The sequence below is a fragment of the Oryx dammah genome, unplaced genomic scaffold (genome assembly GCF_014754425.2).
Source record: "Oryx dammah isolate SB20612 unplaced genomic scaffold, SCBI_Odam_1.1 HiC_scaffold_29, whole genome shotgun sequence".
In the NCBI taxonomy this organism is placed as follows: domain Eukaryota; kingdom Metazoa; phylum Chordata; class Mammalia; order Artiodactyla; family Bovidae; genus Oryx; species Oryx dammah.
In genome coordinates, this window is record NW_024070213.1 from 8,258,849 (window position 1) to 8,277,306 (window position 18,458).

The 18,458-nt window shown below is 44.9% G+C and overlaps 1 protein-coding gene across 8 annotated transcripts in view; it reads right to left on the bottom strand.

Moving 5' to 3' along the window:
- Nucleotides 1-12,018, bottom strand: part of SGSM3 (small G protein signaling modulator 3) — a 34,670-nt gene extending 22,652 nt beyond the window's left edge. For 7 of the 8 annotated variants that reach the window (XM_040233252.1, XM_040233247.1, XM_040233251.1 and 4 more), the window contains exon 1: nucleotides 11,910-11,994. The gene's annotated coding sequence lies outside the window, so the exon portion shown is untranslated. Of the gene's footprint in view, nucleotides 1-11,909 lie in introns of all 8 variants that reach the window. The other variant, XM_040233246.1, reaches the window with a different exon arrangement.
- Nucleotides 12,019-18,458: the final 6,440 nt, after the last annotated feature.

Consider the following 18,458-nt stretch of genomic DNA (forward strand, 5'->3'; position numbering starts at 1 on the left):
AGAAAATGAAGATCATGGCATCTGGTCCCATCACTTCATGGGAAATAGATGGGGAAACAGTGGAAACAGTGTCAGACTTTATTTTTTGAGGCTCCAAAATCACTGCAGATGGTGACTGCAGCCATGAAATTAAAAGACGCTTACTCTTTGGAAGAAAAGTTATGACCAACCTAGATAGTATATTCAAAAGCAGAGACATTACTTTGCCGACTAAGGTCCGTCTAGTCAAGGCTATGGTTTTTCCAGTGGTCATGTATGGATGTGAGAGTTGGACTGTGAAGAAGGCTGAGCGTCGAAGAATTGATGCGTTTGAACTGTGGTGTTGGAGAAGACTCTTGAGAGTCTGTTGGACTGCAAGGAGATCCAACCAGTCCATTCTGAAGGAGATCAGCCCTGGGATTTCTTTGAAAGGAATGATGCTGAAACTCCAGTACTTTGGCCACCTCATGTGAAGAGTTGACTCATTGGAAAAGACTCTGATGCTGGGAGGGATTGGGGGCAGGAGGAGAAGGGGACGACAGAGGATGAGATGGCTGGATGGCATCACGGACTCGATGGACGTGAATCTGAGTGAACTCTGGGAGCTGGTGATGAACAGGGAGGCCTGGCGTACTGCGATTCATGGGGTCACAAAGAGTCGGACACGACTGAGCGACTGAACTGAACTGAACAGAGGGCTTCTTGCACTGTGGGAGACCCAGGTTCAATCCCTGGGTTAGGAAGATCCCCTGGAGGAGGGCATGGCAACCCATTCCAGTATTCTTGCCTGGAGAATTCCATGGACAGAGGAGCCTGGCAGGCTACAGTCCATGGGTCACAAAGAGTTGGACACAACTGACTATCGCTTCAGAAGGCTTCTTAAGACCCAGGTCGCTCAGGCCAACTCCCAGAATTTTGATTCTGCAGATCTGGGTAGGGCTTGAGAAGTTGCTGGGTGATAATGATGTTGGTGGTCCAGGAAATACACTGTGAGAATCGCTGAAGTCCACCTGTTACAGTTTTCTTGAATTTTAGTTCAGATGTGCCTCCTCTAATGCCTTCCCTTCCATCTTCTATGCCCCATTCCTTCTTTCTCCGACAGAATTAATCACTGTATATACTACTATTGCTGTTGTTTCAGTCGCTAAGTCGAGTTGGACTCTTTTTGCGATCCCATGGACTGTGTAGCCCAGCAGGCTCCTCTGTCCACGGGATTTCCCAGGCAAGAATACTGGAGTGGGTTCCTATTTCCTTCTCCAGGGGATCTTCCCCACACAGGGATCGAACCTGAGTCTCCTACACTGGCAGGCGGATTCTTCACCACTGAGCCGCCTGGGAAGCCCACAGCCTACTGTTTCTTATTTCATGCTGCAGGTGTATTGTGATTTCTGGATGTACTACCTATCTGATGCAGGACAGAGCCCAGCGCCTGACCTGTGGCAGGGAGTGGACTGTTTGATGAATGGAGGTGACACTAAACCCCTGGAAGATTCCCCACAAACAAGAAGCTCCTTTTTAAGTTCTTGGGCTTGGCCCTTTCTGTTCCTGTTGCTTGTAATGCCTCCACTTCACCTGACTTTTCATTACTCAAGGCTCTGCTCAGGCATTTCCTCCTCCAGGAAGCTCCCACCACCCACCTTGCTTCTGGTCTGTGTCAGATGCCCCTATTTTTCTGTAATATAACCTATCTATATCATATTTATCTTAATAATAGCCACCATTCACTGCAGGCTTTCTAATCCGAATAAGCAAGGTTGGATTAAAACCTTTAGAGGCTCTTTGGTCTAGCAATTCCCACTTCTGGGAATTTATCCTATACTTAAGAAACGTGACTCATACAAGGTAACTCCCTACAGCATGGTTTGTGGCAACAAAACTTTAGGTGGTAAAATATTAGAAAATCTAAATTTCCATCAGCAGAGGACCAGTTAAATAAACTAGTACATCTATATAATGAAATAGAGTGCAGCTATGAAAAAGGATGGGTTAGCTATCTGTGCAATGATAAGGAATGATCTCTGAAATACATTGCAAAATGAATAAATCAAGCAGAAAAATAGTGAGAGGAATGGTAAATAGTTGTGCAGAAAAAGGGAAGAAATTTTCACATAAATACAAGGCTGTACGTGAGAGGAACTAAGTAGCAGATTTTTTTTACTTAGTAACCTTTTGTACTTTTGAATTCTGAACCATTTTAATTTGTTACCTATTTAAACAAATAGGGCTTAACATTAAAAAAAGACCTTCATATAGCCATAGAATAAAAAAGACTGGGGGTGCTCCCTATTTAATTCAACATAAAAAATGAGTAGGAGGAAGTTCAACAATACTCACAATCTTTTCCAAGATGACTTTTGCTGTATTAAATGAAATGCCCAGTGTCACGTTCGTTCCATTTTCTCTGTCTGTCTCTGCCTTATTCGTCTCAGCACAGGCCTGGTGTGCTAAAGGGTCACCCAACACTGCTGCTGGGCATTAGACCCACGAAGACATTCCAGTTCCTCCCACACTGCTCTCTCAGCAGCAGCAGCACGCCCTGCAGTACCTCTCCCTTCCTCCCGAAGCACTCGCTTTCCAGGGTCAGTGTCAGAGCCTCAGGGCTTCCTCTGGCCCTTCCAGCTCTCCTTCTTAAGTCTCCTTTCCCAGCTTCACCTCTGCTGCTTCTTAAGGTGCCTTAATGGTCGGTCCTAAACCCTCCCTGGTTCCCTGCACCCTCGTTTACTCTTGGCTTCATTTAACATCTACAGACAGATGACGCCAATTTCTATCCCCAGGACACCTTCTCTCTGAACTTCAGGCTGGCATGTCCAGCTGCCCACTGGGTCGCTCCTCCACATCCTTCAAATTTACTACACTCCAGAACTAAGTTGTCAGCTCCCTTGGAAACCCTGCCTCAGGAAGCTGGTATCACTGCATAGCCACCACTCCTTTCTCCAGCTGGACCTGGGCATCGAGGTCCATGGAGTCCCGGTCTCCCCACCTCCACCCTCCACCTCTGAGGCCTTTCCTGATGTTTTCTGAAGCTTCCTTTTTCTCTTCAACCTGCGGCTGCTTTTCAGCTGGGGCTGTGGTCATTCTTCCCCGTCACAGTTACTGTAAGACTTCCACAGGCTCTCTCTCTCTAGTCTTGCCCCCTACCTTCCACACCCCATCTACTCTCTACCTTGCACAGAAATCCTTTTAAATGCAACAATTTCCTTCTCCCCTTTAAAACTCTTTCTTCCCTCGAATTTTTGGGGAAAAGCCCACATTTGTTAACTTGGCTTATGAGACTGCATGACCTAGTAGTCCCTGCTGACCATTCCAGCCTCATCTCTCAGCCCTTGACACTCGTGTGATGCTCTGGCCATAGCGCCCTTCTTTCAGACCTCAGAACCCACCACCTTCTCCTAGGGTAGCCTGCTAAATGAAGCAAGTATCAAAATACGGAAAGAAAGCCGGAAGACTTGAGCCCCATCGAACATCATGATAAAGCGGCTAGTGGTGCTAATCTAGAACTGGCTCCCCACTTCTAGTCACCCCAATCATGCTTGTTGAAAACACGCTTATTATTCACACTATTCTTCATCTGCCTAGTGAATAAACACATCCAAAATTCTCAGCTGCCTCCTCCCAAACTGGCATTAGCAAAAGAGCAAAACGACCTAGGAACCAACCCCATTCTGCGCTCCACTCCCACAGGCTTACAGCTGGGCTGCTTCCTCATCCCTGAGTCAATATTTTCTTTGTGACCATAGTTAGTGTTCCTTTAGGCAAGATTTAGGCCTGACTGCGCAAGGTAGAGATCAGACTGAAACAGAAGAGGGAAGCAGGATCCTCCCTCCAGAACTCGGCAAGCCTAGGCACACCCTCCCTTTCCTGCACAGCAGCACCAGGTACCAAGGCTTTCCTGTGCTGACTCCACACCAGGCCCATTCTCTCTAAATCTCCAGTCCTTCTGTAAACTAACCATCCAGCGTCATCTGGGCACTTCCCTGGGTACCTCCCAGGATCATTCCCCTAAGATTTACAGCCTGGAAGCACCTGGATTGTGGCAAGGAAAACAGAAGCAAGGTAGTGCATGGATCTTGTCAGTCCTGCCACCAGGGCTGGGGAGCAACACCCGCCTTAGAAGTAAAATGAAGTAAACTAATGGGTAGCTAACCTTAACTCAACATTCAGGTAGCTCTAGAAAAATGTAGACAAGAGTTTTTGAGAAAAATACAGCTCCTTGAGGGCTGACTGGCAAAAAAAAAAAAAGAAAGGCGCGGGGGCGGGGAGGACACAAAACAAATATAAAGCTTTATTTTAACATAGAAGCTTAGGGCACTTAAAAGGAACAAATCATAAATATAGTTAATAAAATCTCTATTCCTCATATAATCAAACCACAGAATTCAAAAAACTAAGTCACTTATTTGGCAATACCATCTATATCATTACTGGGAATATTTCATTTGCAGAGATGAAAACACCTCCCTACTAACTTTTAAAGTATGGTAATCCAGTCCTATGTACTTTGTGGCAGTCAGCAGATGGAGGTCATTAGAGGGGAGAGAGAATGAAAGAAAGAAAAATAACATTTGTTAAGCATTAACCCAAACTTGCTAAGCACTCTTCATTTTCAACTTGAGGAATCTGGGGCTCAGAGAGGTTAAGCATCTTGCATCCATCATCAGTGAGTCAGGAGTGACCCCTAAGTGGCCCCTCTCTACCACACTGACTAGCACAGCTGAGTCACCAATTCCGCAGCACAGTGTTCTGGGAAGACCTTGAAGCCACTCGAGTGTAAGAACATGCACCCTGATGGGCATAGAGCCCAGGGGGAGCCAGGTGGGGTCAAAACGTGACATTTGCTGAACTGTACTAAGAAACATAAATTTCTTTTTTCAAAGTTTTTTTTTTTTTGGTTGCACCATGCGGCCTGTGGGATCTAGTTCCCCGACCAGGAATCGAATCCATAGCCCCTACAGTGGAAGCATGGAGTCTTAATCAGTGAACCACAGGGGAGCCCTGAGAAACAGAAATTTTTGTGAAAATTCCAAATTCAATACAAATTAGGAGAGAATCCCCATACTACAACCTGCACCTACATTTAGAGATAATTAGCTTCTTTAGTACTGGGTGTGGGACAAACACTCTTAAAACAGAGTCAGGGATGATGGAGTTAGAAGAATCCTTTGCGTTCATCTCCCTCTTTTTTCAAAAGAAAGAAACTGCGGCCAAAGAGGTCAGAAGACTAATTTAAAGCCATGCAGTAGTGACGCAGCTGGACCAGAAGCCAAGTCTTCTATTTCCACTACCCCACCTCAAACAGAACCAAAAGCTTGGGAACAACTTGGGAAGAGGCAAAATGGATTGCACTCAGATCAGCAGCAGCATCACGGGAAATCCTGGGAAAGATGTCAGAGGAAGCCGTTATCCTGCTGTTGTAAAACATCAGAGTTAGGCAGACCATACCTGTCTTGCCTTTAATGGCCTGCCTTCCATGAAATAATCTGCAGTGTTTTTAGCAGCTCTTTATATCTCATCCTTAATACTGCCGATTTCAACAGCCAGGTCCATATACTAACTCCTACATCATAGGAAATGGCACGACTGTGTTGAGCCGACACTGACAACCTGGCCTCGTCCAGCTCCACACAAGTCCTCCTCAGGCTCTGCCCACGCTTCTCTTGTCATGACCAGGAAACGAGCCACAGGAGTTACTTATCTTCGCTGTTGCTCATCAACTTTGTTGCTCTTTAGCTGATCTGGCGGATGCTTCCTCAGTGCTTTCAAGCCTCTCCTGTGTTTCTTCAGGCCCACCCCGCTCCCGCTGCCAGCGCTCCCAGCTGACAGTCCGGCTGCCGGCCTTCACAGAGCTGGGGCCACTAGCTTCCTCAGCTGGGCGTCCTCCTTCGTCCAGTCAACACTGCTCCGTCTTTTCACCTTCTCCTCTTTCACTCGTCCTCTCCTCCTGGGGGAAGAAGTAGCCTCCCTCTCTTCCCGGGTTGACTCCTCCACCCACAAGACCTTTCAGTCCGCCTCCTTGACAGCATCGCCGATCTCTCCCTCCTCTCTGCTGGCTTCACGTCTCGTGCATACAGTACTCAGATCTCCTGCATCCTTAAGCAGAACAAAGCACAGCAAAGCCGCTCTCCCCGGGCCCACTCAAGTCTCCGACTTCTCTGTCTCTTTCTCCCTGCCTCACTACCATAGTTTCAAAAGCAGAATAGAATTCTGCTCCCATGCCTCACCAGGCAGCTCATACTCGAAGCTTCTCCTCTTACCGCCTAGACTTTCTAAGGTTTCCAGTGGTTTCCTTGTCACCATATGGAATCCTCTTCCTTTGGCCTCGTTTCCTTAAACTCCCTGCAGCATTTGAATCTGCTGACCTACATGGGTTTCTTGAAGCTGCTCTCCTAGGACACTGACTACACGGGTTCTTCTTCTCTACTTGCTTCTAGGCAGGCTCCTCTTCCTCCAGACTCCCCCAAAACATTCCCCAAATCGGTCTTCTCTTTTTTAATCCACTCCTAATGGATTACTACTGGGGAATCCATTTCTGTCCCTATTGGGGATTCAGCTCTCACTGCCATACAGATAAGCTATAAATCTCTATCTGTAGTCATGATGACAGTCCTGCTATCTCCAACTTCCTGCTGTTGGATGACGTAAGCTGACTTATCCCATAACACAGCAAATCTGTATTTCTCACACAAATCTATTTTTATTCCATCCCAGATGATTCTTTTGATTTTCTCTAGTTCTTCAGGACACTCATATTCTAACTTTAGGGTAATTTCTGGCTCCTATGTTTCTTTTGTTCCCAACACTGACTGAGTTGCAAAGTCTATTGATTTTACCTTTAAAATATTTCTAGGCATCTCTTTCCACTGCCATGACCCAGACCCGGCCACTTTTCGGAGCCATTGTAAAAGTCTCCTAACAGGTTTCTGCACCTCCAGACTCTCCATCCACCTATTCATGTTAAACAAACACTAGACTAATATTTCCTGAAGCACAGCCCCAATTATCTGGTTTTCTCCTCATCTTCTTCAGTGTTCCCCAATCTACCTGTTGGCTCGGCTCTTGTTTTCTCTTCACATACCCTCCCTGCTGGTATCCATACTGCTTCCTCTGCTTAGAAAACCACCTCCCATTTCCAAATGTCCACAGTCTACCAGTCTTACAGTGCTCAGCTTAAATGACACTCCTGCGAAATTTTCCCTGGTCCTTTCTCTCAACATTTATGTTCTGTGTTGAGGAACTATTCATTCATTCAGCGTACATTTATTGAGTGCCGACTATGTGCCAGGCAGTGTTCTAAGTGATGAGCAATGATCAAAACAGATAAAAGCCTCTTTTTTTCCAAGGTCTGGCATTCTAGAGGGGAAACAGGTGATTAAAAAAATAAGAACCCACTGGACTTCCCTGGTGGTACAGTGGTTGAGAATTCGCCTGCCAATGCAAGGGACACGGGTTCAATCCCTGGCCCAAGAAGATTCTACAAGCCTCAGAAAAACTGAGCCCATGCGGCGCATTGAAGCCCCCGCACCCTAGAGCCTGTGCTCCCCAACAAGAGAAGCCACAGCCATGAGAAGCCCGCAGACCATAACGAAGACAGTTCCCACTTGCTTCAACAAGAGAAAGCCTGCACAGCAGCCAAGACCCAGTGCAACCAAGAATAAATAATAAAAAAAAAAAAAAAAAAGAAAGAAAGAAACCACATTGAATGCCAGGTGATGAGTAGCACTACAGAGTAAAATGAACCAGGAAAAGGACCAGGCAATTTCAAGAAGTTGCTATTTTAAAGCAGGTGTTCAGGGAAGGCTCAATGAAAAGGTGACGTGAAGAACGTAAGGCGCTGGGTGAAGCAGGGGTGTGGGGCGGAGGCAACAGGAAACCAGGCTGGCCCTGTGGGAAAAGGCAAGAACAGTCTATTCTAGAACAATCTCTAGGACCCAGAGTCTGGAGACTTAGATTTCAATCACAGAAACATTATCTCAGAGTTGAGAACTTTACAGATCATTTAGTCCAACTAACCATTAGATTATTAAACACCTTTATTACATCTCTCAGGTATCCATCTTGTCATCACCTTAAGTGGGCATAATACTAACATACAGGATGGTTGTGAAGGTTGAGTTAATATATATAAAATTCTTAGAGCTATGCCAAGTCTATTGTAAATACCCAATAATTTACAATAAACACTAGCTATTATTGAGTGGTGACAGAGTAATTACCCTAATTTTAGAGATGAGCAAAATGAGGCATTGGGAAGTTATATTACTTGTGTTAAGTTTTCAAAGTTTAAAGTGGTAGAGCCAGAATTTGAACTTTATTGTAGGTGCTAATTAATTACTACATCTTACTGACTTCAAAAGTGGAACAAAAGGTGGTATTTGGACTTTAACCCTATAACCTCAAGTCACACAAATTAAGGATATTTACAAATTAAATTCAAACACAAGAAGAGGGCAATCATCTGTTGCTTCATGTCTTCAGAATATTAGCTGGGAGGCTAACTAGCTATCACGGAAGGCCAGAACCGTTGTATGATTTTATTAAGGGGAAAAAAAATCTATTAGCCCTAATTGGAAACCAAGCCTTGCCCAAGAATAAGCCTGCTGGTAACTGGGTTGGTGCTTTCAATCTCATTTCTCATGTTACTCTTACTGGTAAAGGTATGTAATGATTCCAAAGAAATTAACTTCCCAAAACAATTTACAACATTAGCAGGAAAAAACCCACGTCACAAACAATTAGAAAATGCAGAGATGTGTTTATAACTAGAAAAGAGGCATAATATTAGAAGTGAAAACACAATTATCAGCTAACTGTACCTTCGGAAAAGAAGTGAATGTCTCTCTTCTAAATAGTGAGCATAAATTACAAGCCTAAATGTTCAGAAAGGGGAGGTGATTATACATGTACTATTTCAAACAATGGTGTCTTCAAAAATCAGTTCTTAAACCACACTGATGGCCGCTCACTACTTCAGTCTCACTGTGCTGCTGGGAGTATGAACAACTCCCACGTGCTGAACAACATCCTACGAGGTATTCACACCACAAATATCTAATGACCACTGTTCCAGAAGAGAGGAGTGAGGTGGTGAAAAACACCAAGCCCTGCCTTCACAGAGCTGACACTGTACGCAGGTATAAGGAAGAAATTAAGGCTCAGCTGCCAGGCCTGTTAGATTCTAAAGCCTACACAGCATGTTTCAACTATCATCTCACACTGGCGAGATACACCTTCTAAAAATCCACACCTGACCGTCCAGTCCTGACACCACTGTCTGCAACAACTTAGGCTTTCTCTCTGCTGGCAGTCCAGCGTCACCTTCTTAGTGAACTGTTCCTCCCCCACTCCCAAAAGAAAAGACTGGTTGGTCAAGCATTAACATATACTGACACGTATGAAATTCTTTTTCTCCCTCATTAGCTTCTCAACTCTCTCAGGACAAGAACCATATCTCAGCCTCTTTTTAAGTCTAGAAGATGGTACATACAGTAGGTATTCAATCAAGGGCCGAGTGGAGTTCATGAGAACAATTTCAATAGTGTCAACGGCGAAGGCCAGCCTGCAAGAAACTAAGGACTAAAGGGAAGAGAAGGACAGAGAGTTTGTTTTTTTAAGAACAAATCTAGAAAGGAAACAGATGGAGAAAGACAGCACTGTGAAGAAGTAACATGGCCACAGTAAAGGTGGCTTATTTGTTTTTTAAGAATGAGAAACATTTCAATGTATGTGTTGGTAGGGTAGTACAACGCAGTACAAAGAGCAGAGCTGTCGGCCTTAGAGACCTGAATTTGCATTCTGGCCCTGTCACTACATCTGTAGGCCACTTAACCTCTGTATTTACACACATACAAAATGACAGTGATAACACCTGCACCCCACTGTGACGGTTACAGCAGTAAGCAAACAGAAGACATTGAGTAAGTGTACTAGTCACTACGACCCTGTGTGGAAGCCTGGAGACTGGTGCTCTAAACCTCCCATGTAGTCTGTGCTTTCGCCCAGATTTCCTGTCTCACTCTACGTGTAACATGCGAAGGCAAAGGAACAGGGTCCTTATTCCTCCTGTGTGCGCCACCCTCCGTGCTATTCCACTTCCTTGTGCATGAGCTCCTGAATGGCTGCTGTGGAGAATTCGTGATGTCACCAGCTAAGGAAGAGAGACAAACTGCAGAATAAACAGATGACACTGGCTTTAAATTAGCAAATGTACCAGATTTTGAGCTCCTGCCAAAATATTCATTGAGAACTGGGAAGAGAGAAACCAAAAACACAAACACACAGAACATTGTTTAAGTTTCAAAGGTATCAAGGTGTCCCCAGCATCCACTCTGGGCACAGAAAGAAGGCAGTATGATAAAACATGATCCCTGAGGTCCTTTCTCAGTATTTTACTCTGATATCAGATTCATTATAAGTTCCCCAAATCACAAGATTAGTATTTAAATAATTTTTGTTCACAGTCATTTATTTATTTTGTCGTGCCATGCAGTTTGTGGGATTTTAGTTCCTTCACCAGGGATTGAACCCTGGCCCTCAGCAGTGAGAGAGTGGAGTCCTAACTACTAGACTGCCAGAGAAGTCCCTACAGCCATTTAAAGTTAATGCTCATGGACTGTGTTCACCTGTTACCTATATCTGGTCAAGAGAAACACCCCACCTCAGCCCTCTCTCCCAGATCTCACATCCCCGCGTTTAACAAGGTATATGGAAGTGGGCAAAAGCCCAGGTTAATGTAATAAGTAATGATGAAAAGGCTATAGGCACCTGGGATTATCAAAATACAGGAAAGATGTCTTTTATTACAATCAATTACCAGCTAATCAAGGACTACAGTAATAAACATGTAAAAAAAAGAAGATATAACTATCATTTAGCGTTCAAAGACAACTGGAAGATGGAAAAGAGATGAGGAGGAAAAGCAGCAGGAAATACATGTGTTACCTACAAACTTAATCACAATCAATCACAAAAGCTACAAGTAACCAAGCCGAGGCCGAAAATTCAGTTTCTGTGAAACAGGGTCTGATTAGGAACTTGAATTTACCACGGAAGAATAAGAAAGAAGGGTAAAGAATATTCCAGACAGCTCTAAACATCTCACCAGAAAGCAAAAAAAAAAAAAAAAAAAAACGGCCAGAAACCCACCACAAATCGCATAGGCAGCACAACACTGGAAAACAAGGCAACAGTCATTCGTCACGGAAAAGAAACTTCAAATCATCCTTTCCCCCCAAAAAGCACCTTGAATCATTATTCCATGAGAATAATTTTCAAAATTCCAATCCTAACCACACAGGCTGACCCTGGATAATACGCGCCTCAGTTTCTCCAGTGTTAGGAAACACATAATAAATACAGTGAGTTCTGAGTCTGACCAGAATCTAAGCCTATGTTCTGACCCCAGTCCTGAATCTTCAACGTCAAGTTACAAGTCACACCTGAGGAAGACTCTGCTGCGGTAAATGTATCCGAGGCTGCCGTTCCTTCAAAGAAAGGGGCCCCGGCGTGAGGTGCGGTTTCTGTAAATTGCTCCCAACGGCGGGAGGGGATGTATTCGGCCTCGAGCCCCCAGAGCACTTCAGCTCGGACGCCGGGGACCCCCACCTCTCGCTGGGCCGGCTGAGGTCGGGGATGGGGGTTCCCGACCCGGGAGGCCACCCCCGCCCCGAGCACCGCCCTCGCCTCGCAGGCCCCGCACCCGACCGCAGCAAGCCCGCGACCGGAGACCGCCGGCCTAGACCCCCACCCTGTGCGCCTGACGAGCGAGGGCCCGGCCGGCCCGCGGCAGCACCTCCCGGCTTCTCTGCCCGTCAATCTGCCAGTTCGTGCGGCAGTCGGTCTCTCCATAGCCCCCGCGTCTTCACCGGGGGTGCATGTGTGGGCTCCGGACCCCGCAGACCCAGCGGGTCGCCACCAGCCTCTCGCTCGGCACTCACCTGCCCCGCGGGGGATGTCCAGCTGTCCCGGCGTCGCCTCCACGGGGCCAACCCCGTACTGGCTCGCGCGGCTCGGCCCCTGTCAGCGCTTGGCTGCGCCACCACGCACGCGCGCGGGGGCCGAGCGGACGGTCGCGGGGCATTCTGGGGGCTGTAGTCTTTTGGGTCCGCTGGGCGGGAGCCGCGGCGGGGTCTGCGAGCCCCTGCACCCGCCACACCAAGCTCTTTTCGAAGCCGACCCTGCGTCTTCCAGCGGGCAGTAGAGGTGGGAGGTGTGACCTTCGAAGCTCAGTTTTGGCTTGGCGAGGCACACTTGTCCTCCCGTCTGAACTGCAGCCCGAGGAGTTAGGAGAATATTGGGGTGGGTCTATGGTCAGGCTGTGGGACAGACGCTCCAGGGCTGTGGGAACGAGCGGCTTACTTGATATTCATTTTCTAAATACTTAAGCGCCTTCTTTATGGGTGTACAAACACCCTGCTTATTTAACTTATATGCAGAGTACATGATGAGAAACGCTGTGCTGGAGGAAGCACAAGCTGGAATAAAGATTGCTGGGAGAAATATCAATAACCTCAGATATGCAGATGACACCACCCTTATGGCAGAAAAGTGAAGAACTAAAGAGCCTCTTGATGAAAGTGAAAGAGGACAGTGAGAAAGTTGGCTTAAAGCTCAACATTCAGAAAACTAAGATCATGGCATCCGGTCCCATCACTTCATGGGAAATAGATGGGGAAACAGTGGAAACAGTGGCTGACTTTATTTTTCTGGGCTCCAAAATCACTGCAGATGGTGACTGCAGCCATGAAATTAAAAGACGCTTACTCCTTGGAAGGAAAGTTATGACCAACCTAGATAGCATATTCAAAAGCAGAGACATTACTTTGCCAACAAAGGTCCGTCTAGTCAAGGCTGTAGTTTTTCCACTGGTCATGTATGGATGTGAGAGTTGGACTATAAAGAAAGCTGAGCACCAAAGAACTGATCCTTTTGAACTGTGGTGTTGGAGAAGACTCTTGAGAGTCCCTTGGACTGCAAGGAGATCCAACCAGTCCATCCTAAAGATCAGTCCTGGGTGTTCATTGGAAGAACTGATGTTGAAGCTGAAACTCCAATACTTGGCCACCTGATGTGAAGAGCTGATTCATTTGAAAAGACCCTGATGCTGGGAAAGAGTGAGGGCAGGAGGAGAAGGGGACGACAGAGGAGACGGCTAGATGGCATCACTGACTCAATGGACATGGGTTTGGGTGGACTCCGGGAGTTGGTGATGGACAGGGAGGCCTGGCGTACTGCAGTTAATGGGGTCGGTCGCAGAGTTGTACACGACTGAGCGACTGAACTGAACTGAAACCAGTCCTAGACCAGTCTGACCCACTCTTAACATAATTCACAAGCCTTGGAAGGAGCCACAAATCGTAACAAATTGGTTGAGGTCTTTTGGGCATAATACAGTGAGGGTGTAGTCAGAGGTCTGCATTTCAGTCTATGAACCACGCTAACTTTTGGCTCACCCATAAAATGAGAAGGTGAATCTATGGTTGTTGTGAGAACTACTTGCTGTTTGAGAAAATGTTAAAGTACAGTATGACTGAACAGTCCATGAAGGTAGCCGGGCCCATCTCCATTTGATATCTAGGTTCCAGTTGACATAAGGCTCTAGTTTTAAAAAAAATAAAGCACTTCCCATGTTTTACAAAGGTCACCAAAAGCTACAACAGAATTACAGGAATATTTTTCTAGAAACTTCACCCTACTTGGAAGAGAAAGACTACAATTTAGCTTGAGAGCTGATTATTAACCTAAGCTCAAATTCCTAAGGGTATTTCAAGGTGGGAATGATGCAGTGAATTAATGGGAACCACACATGAAGTCTACAAAACACAAGGCATTCTCAGTCATGACCTCAGAGTATTATGCTCACTTTACAAAGCACTTTCATGTTACTCACAACACTCCTGTGGCAAAAGCGGGGCAAATTTTATGCTTACAATTTTACAGAGAACTTGGCCAAAACCCTGAGAAGTGATAAGTGGCTGAAGAACTGTAGAAACAGAGGGTCAACTTTAAAGTTATATGTGGATTTTCAACCACACAGAGGTCAGTGCCCCATATGGTTCAAGGGTCACCTGTCCTTGGCCCTGGCACTATCCTTGTTACAGCTTTATGAAGCCCTGTCTGAGGGGTAACACTTTCCCATAGTTTTAAACTTCTCAGTGCCCTAGAGCCATATCAATGAAAGGCTACATCATTTGTGGATGGAAACTTGACTTTTGAAGCATTCGTGGCTCCAGGCTCCCTCTCAACCTCATCTGTATCTCCTTTGATAGGAACTTATTTCCTAGGAAACTCCTATGGGGAAAGTCCTGTCCTTACAAGAGGGGTCTGCAGTAGCTTCCAAGTACTCCTTTGAGCGCCTCCTGCCACACCAGCTTGCTCTGGGAGTCATTCACCTGGCCACAACTTCTGGCCCACTATGGAGGAGGAAGGCCAACTACCACCACAATATAAGAGAACTTTCAGTACAAAATAAGGCATTAGAATCTGAAAGGGCAGCTCTAACTGACTTTTCTAAGGCCAGAGGACCTTGTTACACAAGAAGATATAGAGGGCCTCCTGTTTTGTGCCACCCAAAGGTCTCATTTGACCTTTTGTCCAATAGTCACCAACACATCATCTCATCCTGTGAAGTGTTCATGTTGAAATCAGGGCCAGAAATCCAGCTCAGTTCCTTCTTGAGTTTGTACATTTCATGATTGTACTTACCACCAGGACAAATTACCACCCATGCTTACCACTTAAACCACCTCCCCTGCAACCCTCTCCAAAAATTTGGCCTCTAAGAATCTTTCTGTACAGTACACAGCACTTAATAAGGTAAGCATAGGGTCACACCAGATCCAGAACTGAAAATCCAAATTTTGCTTTTACTTCTAGTTATGGTGGTGCTAGTGGTTAAGAACTCACCTGCCAATGCAGGAGACGTAAGAGATTAGGGTTCGATCCCTGGGTCGGGAAGATCCCCTGGAGGAGGAAATGGCAACCCACTCCAGTATTCATGCCTGGAGAATTTTATGGACAGAGGAGCCTGGTGGGCTATAGTCCATTGTGTCACAAAGAGTCGGACACAGCTGAAGTGACAGCACACACACACATTCAGAAATAGCTGAATTTTGTGTCTTTATCTCTAATAATAATTCCAGTATTTTTCATCTTTTTCCTTTTGGTTGCTCCATGTGACTTGTGGGATCTTAGTTCCCCAACCAGGGATTGAACCTGGACCCTTAGCAGTGAGAGAGCAGAGTCCTAACTTATGGACCACTAGGGAATTATGAATTTCAGTATTTTTGAAATGTATCATGACTAAATATAATTTCTGCTCCAGATAGAGTCCTGGAACAAAAGAAGGTTATTAGATAAAAATTAAGGACTTTAATATATCAAAATTGGTTATTAACCATGAAATGGTACATATGATATTAATAATAAGGGAAACCAATCAGTATATATGGAAACTTTCTCTATTTTATATGCAGTTTTCCTGTAAGTCTAAAACTTTTCTAAAATTTAAATAAAAACTGCATTCAAAAAAAATGCACAGAAGCAAAAAGACAATATAAAACACCTAGGAATAAGTCTGATTAAGGAGGTGACAGACCTGTTCTTGCATAACTATGACGCTGCTGAAAGAAACGGAGGATGAAACAAACAGATGGAACGATATACCATGTTCATGGAAGAATATTGTTAAAATGATCATACTTACCCAAGGGAATTTACAGATTCAATGCAATCCCTATCAAAATATCAGTGACATTTCCCACAGAACTAGAACAATTTGCATGGAAACACAAAACATCCCAAACAGCCAAAACAATCCTAGGAAAGAACTAAACTGGAGGTATCATCAGCTACAGTCATCAAGACAGTATAGCACTGACACGAAACCAGAGCCGTAGGCCAACGGACAGAACAGAGAGCCCGGAAATTGTCCACGCATATGGACAATTAATCTGCAACAAAGGAGGCAAGAATACAAGTGGGGAGAAGATGGCCTCTTCAATAGTGTTGGGAAAACTGGATAGCTACATTCGAAAGATTTGCACTGTTATGGGGAACATAAATTGGGGCAGTCACTATAGGAAACAGTATGGAGTTTCCTCAAAAAATTAAAAATAGAACTACCATATGATCTAGCAATTCCACTCCTAATTAGAAAAGATATATGCACCCCTATGCTCATCACAGTATTATGTATAATAGCCAAAATATGGAAGCAACCCAAGAGCCCATCAATAGATGGGTAATTATGATGTGGTAAAGACACAATGGGATATTACTCAGAATGAAATCTTGCCTTTTGCAACAACATGGATGGATTTGGAGATTACTACACTAAGTGAAGTAAGTCAGCAGACAAATATTGTAGGGTTTCACTTATATTTGGAATCTAAAAACAAAAGAACATAATAATAGAAACAGAGTCACAGAGAATAATCAGGTGGTTGCCAGGAGGGAGGGGGTAAGGAGAGAGAAGTTAAGAGGTACAAACTTCCAGTTGCAAAATAAGTGAGTCATGGGTATGAATGTACAGTGTGAGGAATATAGTTAATAAATGTGTAATATCTTTTATGGTGATAAATCGTAACTAGACATTGTGGCGATCACTTTGAAATGCATCAAAATATTACATCAATGTTGATCAACAGGAATTAACATAGTGTTGTAGGACAATTATATTTCAAAAACAAACTCATAGGAAAAACATCAGACTATTGGTTACCAGATGTAAGCAGTGGGAGCAAGGAGAACTGGTTGAAGGCAGTCAAAAGGTACAAACGTCTTTGGACTTCCCTGGTGCTCCAGTGGTTAAGACTGCACTTCCCCCGCATGGAGCACAGGTCCAACCCCTGGTCTGGGAAGTTCCACATGCCAACCAGTTCGCCCCTGCCCCCCCAAAATGTATAAACTTCCACTTATAAAGAGGACTGAGGAGTATATTGGAGAAGGAAATGGCAACCCACTCCAGTGTTCTTGCCTGGAGAATCTCAGGGATGGGGGAGCCTAGTGGTCTGCCGTCTATGGGGTCGCACAGATGGACACGACCGAAGCGATTTAGCAGCAGCAGCAGCAGCACGGGTATATTATACAACATGATAAATATAATTAACACTGTTTATGTGTGCACTTAGTCGTGTCTGACTCTTTGTAACCTCACAGACTGTGGCCCACCAGGCTCCTCTGTCCATGGGATTTCCCAGGCAAGAATACTGGAGTGGGTTGCCATTTTCTTCTACAGGGGATCTTTCTGACCCAGGAATCAAAAATGAGTTTACTTCGTCTCCTGCACTAGCAGGTGAATTCTTTACCACTGCACCACCTGGGAGGCCATAATTAACACTGCTGTATGTTACATATGAAAGTTGTTAGGAGAGTAAATCCCAAGTGTTCTCATTAGAAAAATATTTTTAATTAAAAAAATTTATGTTTACTAAGCTTATTGTGAGGTCATTATGCTGTACACCTTAAAATTATACAGAGCTGTATGTCAATTATACCTCAATGAAACTGCAAGAAAATCCCCTTAAACTCATTATCCAAGAAACCACACTATTTCTTTATGTAGCTTTCTAGTCTTTTTAAAAAATTTTTTACTATTCATTTTTGATGTTGACACGTCCTCCATTCTCTGGTTGGTTCAAGTTTAGGATGCACTCACCCCTGGTAGGCAGACCAAACCAACAGCAGCATCGTCTCAGCCTGTTCCCCAACTAACCATCAAGAGGAAGGTTGGCAAGCTCTCCTGGGCTTGGAAAGGAAAATGACATTCTCAGAGTACTTTCTTCACATCAGACCCTGGGTTTACATCACTATTCTGGAGGCACCTAACCTCTGTGCTTCCATTGCAGGACACCAGGCTCTCCTGGCTGTCATATGATTTACCATCAGCCAGGGAAAGAGGAGAAGGAAATGGCAACCGACCCCAGTATTCTTGCCTGGATAATCCCATGGACGGAGGAGCTTGGTGGGCTACAGTCCACAGGTTGCAGAGTTGGACACGACTGAGCAACTTCACTTTCACTTCAGGGAAAGAGGGCGGTGACTGCCCAGGTGTCTGACTGCAGCTGGCCTCATAGCCTGTCCAGACCCTAATTTCTGGTGGTTCCTTTCCTGGGGTTTCTTGCATCAGTGGTTAACTGAATTCAATGTAATCTTCAAGATGCCATGTTCTCTCCTCAGCCAACCTGCCACCCACCCAAATGTCTTTAATAAAAATGTTAAAATAAGAAATTGCACTTAAGAATATATCACAAGTATATAAAAATAAAACCAAAAGAGAATGAAAAAAAGGAAATCCACCCACTCCAACAGCTCAGAAAGGAAAACCAGCCAAACCACAGATCACTAGCAATCAGAATTGTCAGAACAAGACTGGCATTCTATTTCCTTATTTGCTATGAGGAAATTTATTAACTAAAACCCATGGTGTCCAATATCCCCTCCCCCACCGCCCGTGTGTGGTATGTACTAGAAGCTCTCAGATTACA